Consider the following 9,462-nt stretch of genomic DNA (forward strand, 5'->3'; position numbering starts at 1 on the left):
TTAGGTACCTACTTTTGCCAATAACCTTGCAAGTTGACACCTTATTGAGATTATTATGGTGAAAAAGGAAGAGAATGGAGTGAATGGAGTTTAGCGAAGGTGCAAAAAAGGAACAAATTTCGTTTTCAATAGTCGTCTAGACATTGTAGAGCCAAGGGTTTCAAATATATACCATATATAATGTGTTGTTGGTTTCATATGATCGGTGGTTATGCACCCAAGTGCAAATATAACATATGTTTAATACGTTGGATAACAACGTGAGCACATGGGCCTAGGTGTATTGGACCACACATTGATATGGTTTGGTGGTTATAACGTGCCAACACCAATTTATTTATGCCACAGGTTCTGTTAGAGTCGGTCTTGAGCCCTCCATCAGTGATCAAAACTCTTTGCATTTGCATAGGTAGGTGTCTCATCAGTGTCATGTTTTGCATTCCATTAGGCATGCCATAACCCTGATGGAGGAGCTGGTGTCTTTGTGCCCCTCTTGGCATTGCTGGATCAGGTTATATCAGTCATTAAGCTCTTTCAAAGCTTGTCTTGTTTTGTCTTGAAGTCAATTCCTAGGTCTAGGGTTTTGGTCATTTATCTCTGCAAGGTCATGTCTCTGAAAGTTCATAAGTGCCCAGCAAGCCAGCGGGAGGATTGTAAAGATGTTTCTTTGATATTTTTATCTTGTACAGTTCATTTTCACCTTGGATTTAAAAAACTCTGTTTTTAAAACCAAGGTCATTTTAAATTTTTGTAAAAAAGTGATGAAATTTCAAAAAGACTTCAAAAGGGTAGCAGTAACCCTGGTCCCCTTGCCAAGATCCCTCAGATGATCTCCCTGCAAAAAGAATCAAGTCAAAGCACTAAAAGAGTCAATTTCAGAACAAAGGAAGCCAAAAAGTCAGTTTTAAAAAGTGTCAATGAGAAAACTTTAGAAAGTGGGTTTGAGCATGAAATTTTTTCAAATGAAACATATAAACACTCAATCTCCCTCCTTTTACTCTCATTGTGCATCCAAGGCATTGAGGAGTGAGAGTGAGCAAGCATTCAAGAGTTTTGGGCAAAGTCTGGTCGAATTCGGGCTCAGGACAGGCGCGCGACCCGTATGGCCAGGCGCGCGACCCGTCAGCGCCATTTTCGCAGTGCATTTTGTAACAGGCGCGACCCGTCAAGCACGCGCGACCCGTTGGGCGTGGCGCGTGACCCGTCAAGGTTTCCCCTGCAAATTCAATTCGAAACCGTTCAAACTCCCTCAAATCTTCAAGATTGTTCAAGGTAGGCCCTCTACACTTCAGTTCGGTGGTTGGTTATGATTGATGACCCTCATGCTTGTGTTTAAAAGTTAAATTGTGCAAGTGGATGAAATTTCAAATGACTGTAATGTTAATGGTTAAATGTGCTAGGGTTTGTGTTGTTTCAAGGTTTTTTCCCTTTGTAATTGTTTCTCTCCTTTCCCTTTCCACTCATATGTGTACTCATATCTAGCTTCCCATACTATTCCATAAATAAAATGCAAACCCTCCCCTCTCCCTAATCACTAAAAATACAAACCCTACCCCTCTCCCAAAGCATAAAAAACACTCAAACCCTAATCTTGCTGCACCATATGTATGAGAAAACACAGCAATTTGTTGGTGAATATGTAAAAAGTGTTGTATATTTCATTATCTTCCCCTGTTAATACATGTATTCATATTCCCATATTTTCCCTTTTTATACTTGTATTCCCATATGCAGTGATCTTTGCAAATGATTTCCCAATATCCCTGAGTATAAAAATGTATTCCTATATGCAAAAATTGTTTGCAATGTTTCCTTAAATTCCCTGTTATGTTCATGTATTCCCAATTCCTTGTAAAAAGGTCCCTCCCCTAACATTTCCCTCATGTCATTGTCCCCTTGAAACATCATATATTCAGCACTTTTAAAGGCAGAAACAACAATACTTTTTGTCCATTCTGCTCCTCGAACATGTCAGACACTGAAACATATGAGCAGAGTGATGACCATTCATCATCTCCAGAGATTGAGGTACAGAGGAGGCCACATAAGGGTGGAAAAGGTGGACATCACAGGCGAGAGGAGCCCACATCTTTAGCAGAATTACAGGCCTGTCCTATGGCAGTCTCTTGCTTTCAGTATATGTCATGTTATGAGTTTTGTGAGAGGATCTCTCGTATTCAGCACCACAGAGAGTTGGCTCGCCTGTTTGTTTTACACTTGCATGATAGACATGTCAACCTTGCTGGGGTAGAGTTCACTGTGACACCTGAGGTGATTGCACATGCCACAGGGATACCTAATGTTGGAGAGATATGGAATAAACGCAAAGTGCTGGATAGTGTTCATTTTGAGCCTTTCGTTAGATCAGCACTCATGAGACACTTGACAGGAGTGTTTCCCTTCAGATTTCTCAGGAGTGAGTATGCTCCCATCATGAGGCTCATTATGCATTATTTTACTTGTGAGGGCAGATTTTCACAAGTATATTCATACCACATTCGCCTCCTGATGCACTTCACCCAAGTGAGGATGATGAACATCCCTGTTTTCTTCTACCAGAACATTGAGAAGATGGTGTCCATGATGCAGAGGAAGAGCCCGGCACAGCAGTACAGGAGCCTTTATCATTATGGTTTGATTCAGCTAGTGGTATTGCATCAGTTGACTCAGCAGGGCATCTCTTGGGATGAGTTCATCTCTCGAGATTTTTTCACAGCACCACCTTCACCACATCATGGGGTTGTTCACGAGGAGGGAGGACCATCACAGCAGCATGACATCCCTGTCACTAGACATGTCAGCTCCTCACCTCTGGTTACATAACAGAAAGGCCCGAGGGCCTTATTTGCAGCAGCTAGGCGAGTACTATCTCCACAGCAGGTGGAAGGGGTCTCGCCTTCATCATCAGCTCAGCGAGTGTTATCTCCACATCAGGTGGAAGGGGCTTCGCTTTCTTCACCAGCACAGGTACCAAAGAGGGGCAAACAGCCCATGATTGATGAGGGTCCATCAAGAGTTCCCGATATTGAGCTTGTTGATCTAGAGGCTAGTTCTCCGAGCCAAGAGGCAAAGGAGACCATTCAGCATCTCAGAGCTGAAAATGATGCCTTGCAGAGGCGATTGGAGGGGGCACAATGGACCATCACATACCTCGAGCACTGCAACAAACAGTTGGAAGATGAGTAGGCACTTGATGAGTTATGGAGGATTCGTAGTGACCGAGTCTTGAACCGAAGAAGACCCGGTGATCCCTTGCCCGCTGACCGAGAGTCCATGCTCATCCAGGAGAATGCACACTTAGAGAGGCTGTTGGCTAAGGCCAACCAAGAGAAGAAATTTCTGAGGAACATGAAAAACCATTACTGGGCAAGAATGCATGTGTGCAAGGCCAAGATGAAAATGTTTCAAAGGCGGTTGTCCGAGGCCCTTAAACGGAAAAAGAAGACCAATCCACTTCGTATCTTGGCTGAGGCTTCCCTCAAAGATCAAGGCACTAATTAGCCTAGCCACAGCACAAATCCTAAATTTTTTTGAGAATTTTGGGTGAATTTTGACAATTTTTGGCAATTTGCAGGTTTTTCCCATTAACGGGTCTCACCCCCCGCGCGACCCTACATGATGGCAACTCAGTTTGGAAAAAACTCAGCATTTCTAGATTTGTCATGCAAAGTTACACATGCCTGTGAATGGACTTGAGATTTTGTGCAGTTTTAGTCCCCCAAAAGGTCAAAAAACTACCAAAAAATGACTTTCTGGCCCTTTTTTGAGTTGCAGAAACCAGTCTTGGGAGAATTAGGTTTTGACAGGGCAAATGACCTCCAAATTCAAAAATTCCAGTTGGGTTGGAAAGTAGACTCACAGAACTTTCCAACGAGCCCACTTTTGCTCAATTTGGACACCTGCAAGTGCCTCAAACATCGCTCCAAAGGCGCGTGACCCGTCAGGCAGGGGCGCGCGACCCGTCAGGCAGTTTTCGCCAGATTGCATTGTACAGCCCAGAAAACGCAGTTTTGACCCAGTTTGACTTTTTGGGGTGGAAGATGATTATCTTTGATGTAATTATTGTAACTCTAAGACACTTTTACTCTTGTTTAACACTTCTAGAAGATTCATTCATGTAAAGGGTAAAAATTTAGTGAATGGATTGGTTTCCTAGCTTATAGAGGCAAGTTGTTTTGACTGCCTAGATTGTAGTGCTTAGTTTAGAAGTGGTTGAAACAGCTCCTAGGATAGTGAGCTCGACCCATGGAGGCAGGGAAAGAGGTTAGATCATCTATATTATGTACTTTTTTGCTCATTTTCATGGTTGGACTTTTGAGGGAGAAGCTATCATTGTATTATTTCACTTGTATCTCTGCAATTTTTGGCTAAGGAAGACCAGGGTTTTGCAGTGCTTTTTGGGATTCTTGTGGTTTCATGTATTGATGGAGTGCTTCTTAATGTTCTTGTAAGTGTGTTATGTGATTCATCTCCTTTCTTTCCTTCTGCATATTAAACAAATGAAGTGTTAAAGTAAGAATTCATGCCTGCCATGCTCTGCTTTTAAGTTTGTTTAATTTCAATGTTTTCTTCTGTCTAAAGAGAATTCAAAGTTATTGTTTGCTCTCTTTAGCTCCTCACCTTTCATTCCTGAACATCCACCTCAATCAAAGGCATCAATACGGTCTCCTACCTCGCCCCAAAGAACCCCCTGCAGAAACTGTGTCAAATCCCCGCACCCAAAATTGCAATTCCTCAATTTGCCACCAAAAACCCAAAAAACCCCAAATCAACCTTTCTAATCAGTTTACTAGCCTAATATCAGTGTTACCTTGTTGGTCATCTCATCCCATTGAAGATCTGCTGAGATTGACCGGAGAGAGCCTTCTCCTGCCCTGTAGGGCTAGCTACGAGGCTAAATGGTTTGATGTAGCCTTAAGGTTTACCTTTCTCAGCCTGAGGTGAAATTTCAAGCGCTAACATACTGGCGACCATACTGGGGAGAACAAATTAATCGTTTGCTCATTTACGTGTTATTTCATAAGTCTTAGACGAAGCCTGAAGTTACGCCAGGTAGCCTTCGAAAACGCTCTTGTTTTACATCAGCGTTAGTAGATAAACGCTGCTTCAGTCAATCTCCGTGAGCTTGTGAACGTAGCGCTTCATTGACACGGTACCCCAGTATAATTGTTGACTCTGAGCCGTGGATGATAGGTTGAGAGTTTTCACAGGCTGAATGCTTTTTCTTTCCTAGTCTTTTGAGAAAAACAAGCTGGCTACAGATCCTAGACCCATTTTCAGATCTCATTCATGCCCAGCAATTTTTGATTATCTTGAAGATTTAGATTTTGACGAAAGCTTTGAGTTGTCACTGTTTAAAGCCAAGTCTAAAAGTGCGATCGATTCTGTAGTCCTTGACCCTGATTTTGCAGCTGCTATTGAATTTGAGAAACATAATAAATTGGTCGAAAATTTCATCTTGAGACATCTCCAGACACATATTCCAGCTACTACCCTTGCTGATTTTGTTGAGAATATCTTTGATCATATTGGATCCACTATCACGGCTCACAAAGAATCTTATCCTCCTTACGTTTCAGTTTCACCTATAATCACCTATCCCGAATCTACAGTCGGTTCTCCTCCTCCCTCTCCTACCTCTCCTACCCCTCCGACTCCCCCGACTCCACAGCCTCCTCTTATTATAGTCCCTGCTATCACAGCTCCTCATCTTCATACTCATCCTACTCCCCCTCCTAGAACAATGGCTGCTCGGTTTGCCCCACTTGCTTTGCCTGCAAATCTTCATGATATGCCAGCTGATTATCAAAGCAAAATTCCCATGTTTGATGGTACTCCGCAAAGTATTACTGCTCAGAAACATATCGACAAAATGACCACTTTCTTTGATCTATATGAGTTAGATGAAGAAGATGTTACCATGCGGTTGTTCGTGCAAACATTTGCAGGAGAAGTTAGAAAATGGTTCAGAGGGTTGACAGCTAACAGCATTGCCACTTTGGAAGCACTTCAGAATCAATTTTTAGATCGATGGGAAATCAGAAAGGATCCGCTTCAGATTAATGCTGAATACAACAACCTCAAGCGTAATCCGGGTGAGTCAGTTCAAGATTACATAATCAGATTCAATACAGTTTACAATGTTATTCCCGATGACTTGAGACCGTCAAGAAAATCAGCACTTCTTAAGTTCCCGGATGGTTTTGATCCGGAGATGGCTTATTCATTGAGAGACAGAGATCCACCTACTTTGGAGGATATGCAAAAGATTTCTGTCAGCGTTGAGGCAAACTTGAATGACAAAAGAGCAAGAATGAAGGCTGAAAAGCGAGTCACAATCAAGGAGGAAGCATCCACATCAAATCAGGTTCTCCGGGAAATTGAACAGCTTAAAAAGGCATTTGAAAAGGTTACTATTGACAAGCCAGAGCCTCAGATTCGTAATCCAAAATTCAGAGGTCAACAACAGCAACAATATAGGATCAAGCAGCGAGAAACAAAGGCACAAGAGGCAGCAGTTCAGCAGCAAATGAAACCTCCTTTCCAGCAGAATTTTGTTAGTCAAGAATCTGATGATGAAGGTGATAATGTTGGAGAGGAAAATCACTTCTTCACGCCTGATGACATGCCCACTTATATTACAGAAGAAGATGAGTTGGTGAGTAATTTCGTCATTCCCCAAGATGAGCATTATATTTTGTCAAACGATGCAATACTTGAAGAAGAATCCGAGGAGTATCAAAGAGGATATTTGCATGCTTTATCAGCCCAGCAAGGCTAGCAAAGGCAATTGAGAAACCGAGCTATTCCCATAAATCCCATTCAGAAAAGGAAAGATACATCAACAAAGAATGATTCAGCTTCCTCACACGCAAAAGGAAAAGATATAGTCGGTCCTTCAACAAGTCAATCATCACCAGCAGCTAAGACGGATCAGCCATCAAATGCACCAAAAGATAAAGCTGAAAAAAGAGATAATCCGACTAAAGAAGGTGAGAAGGTTTCAGTTTTCAGTTTGGAGAATGAGATTGCAAAGTTGAAAGTGCCCATTCCTTTGACAGAAATCATGAAAAATAGTACCTACCGAGGCCAGCTCTCCAAAATGTTGAATTTTGATCCAATGCTAGACACGGTGAATGTACAAGATGATCAGCCGGAGTTGATTTTTGGGCCAGCTTTAAATGGTGAGTCTCCTGAAAGTGATGTTCCTCCATTTTATATCAGTTTGCGATTGCATGAGTTTGTGTTGCACAATGCCATGTTTGACTCGGGAGCTTCGCATAATTTGATGCCGAAAACGATCATGGAGAAGCTGGGACTTGACATCACAAGGAAGTATCATGATTTGTATTCGTTTGATTCCAGCCGGGTAAGATGTATTGGCTTGATCAAAGACTTGGTGGTGAGTCTAGATCAAATTCCCGCAAAGAATGTTTTGATGGATGTGGTGGTGGCGGATATTCCTCCGCGGTTTGGCATGCTGTTGTCGAGATCATGGGGAGCCAAGCTCAAAGGTACACTTCAGCTTGATTTTTCGTATGCTACAATTCCAGTTTTCGGTCAAATGAGGAAGTTATATCGGGAACAAAAGATGAAATACATGATCACTAGTAAGGAAAAGCTCGTCAATCATCCTGTAAATTATGTACAAACAGATTTAGAATCTTTTGTTTTGTTTGCGGATAATTTCAATGAGGTAGATAGTCAGTTAGTGCAAGTAGAAGATATACCAGGCATTTCAAAAAATTTCAGAGAAGTTTTGACAAAGGAAAGTGAAGAAAGGTCTGCTGTCATAAGGCCAATTGCTGAAACAAATGGGCAGCAAACAGAGTATGCTTCAACATCAGATTTTCAACACTTAGATGATGATGAGGATGGTCTTTGGACCATGGATTTTGATGGCGCAGTGGGCAGCGATGGTGCTGGTATAGGTGTGTGGATTCGAAGCCCATTTTCAGTCCAAAACCAAGTTCCAAGCAAGGTACGGGTATGTTCTTATAAGTTGGCATTTGATTGTTCAAATAATGAGGCGGAATATGAAGCTCTTGTTGCTGGTCTGAAAATCCTTCGGAAGTTGAAGGCGAAGAAGATAGCGGTATATGGCGACTCCGAGTTGGTTATCAAGCAAGTGAAAGGTGAATTTCAGGCCAAACATCCTCGTATGTGAGCATATCGGAATGCTGTCCTAGATATCTTAAAGAGGTTTTCAGAACATACTTTGACATGTGTGCCCCGGATTCAAAATGGTGTTGCGGATACATTGGCAAAGGCAGCAAGTAATCTGAAAATACCCATGAATTCCAGCAATAAGTTTGAGATATATGTGAAGCATCGTCCTACAGTTCCAGATAATCAAAGGTGTTGGCAAGTTTTCCAAGATGACAAAGAAATCAAGGATTTTCTGCAAATTGAGGGCAAATTCGAAGAGATTTCAATAGACATGGAAGCTGAAGGAGTAAATCATATGGATGTGTTGCAGCTCAAGGACAATTACATTCCTAAAGGATTAATTCCTTTGGAAGAATTGTTCGATCAAGATGATGTGGCCCGCAAGCCAACTTTGAGGCCAATGGACGAAGGTGTTGAAGATGTCAATCTTGGGACAACCGAAAATCCAAAGATGGTGAAGCTCTCGAAAGCATTGCCGCCAAAGGTAAAGAAAGAGTATATCAGATTATTGTCTTCGTTTTCTAATGTTTTTGCATGGGACTATTCAGATTTGAAAACTTATGACACAAGTATCATTCAGCATACCATTCCCATAAAGCCAAATCAAAAGCCTTTCTGACAAAAGTTGAGAAGAATTAATCCTAAATTGCTGCCATTGATTGAGAAGGAAGTCAACAGGTTGTATAAGTCGGGAATCATAGTGCCAATCCGGTTTTCTGATTGGATTTCCAACTTGGTGCCCGTGAGAAAGAAGACCAGCGAGATTCGATTGTGCATAGACTTCAGAAATCTGAACAAGGTGTCATTAAAGGACAATTATCCGCTGCCCAAAATGGATCATATATTGTAGCGGGTAGTGGGGGCATCAAGGATGTCATTGCTTGATGGTTATTCCGGATATAATCAGGTTTTGGTGCATGAAGATGACCGTGACAAAACAGCATTTACTACTCCATGGGGTACATTCCATTATGCCAAGATGCCGTTTGGATTGAAGAACGCGGGTGCCACATTTCAGCGGGCAATGGACATGGCCTTTGCAAATGAGAAGGATGTCTTTTTAGTTGTTTATCTTGATGATCTGACCGTGTTTTCTAAATCAGATGAAGAGCATTTGTTTCATTTGACTAAGGTGTTTCAAAAGTGCAGAAAATATGGCATCTCATTGAATCCGAAGAAGAGTCTTTTTGCTATGAGCGAAGGCAAGCTGCTCGGGCATATCATTTCTAAAGATGGCATTCGTATAGATCCTGCACGGGTGGAAGCAATTTAGCAATTAGAGCAGCCCCGAAG

The sequence above is a fragment of the Pinus tabuliformis genome, chromosome 9 (assembly GCF_031772625.1).
Source record: "Pinus tabuliformis cultivar Carrire ecotype Pingquan chromosome 9, CPIR1, whole genome shotgun sequence".
Taxonomy (NCBI): domain Eukaryota; kingdom Viridiplantae; phylum Streptophyta; class Pinopsida; order Pinales; family Pinaceae; genus Pinus; species Pinus tabuliformis.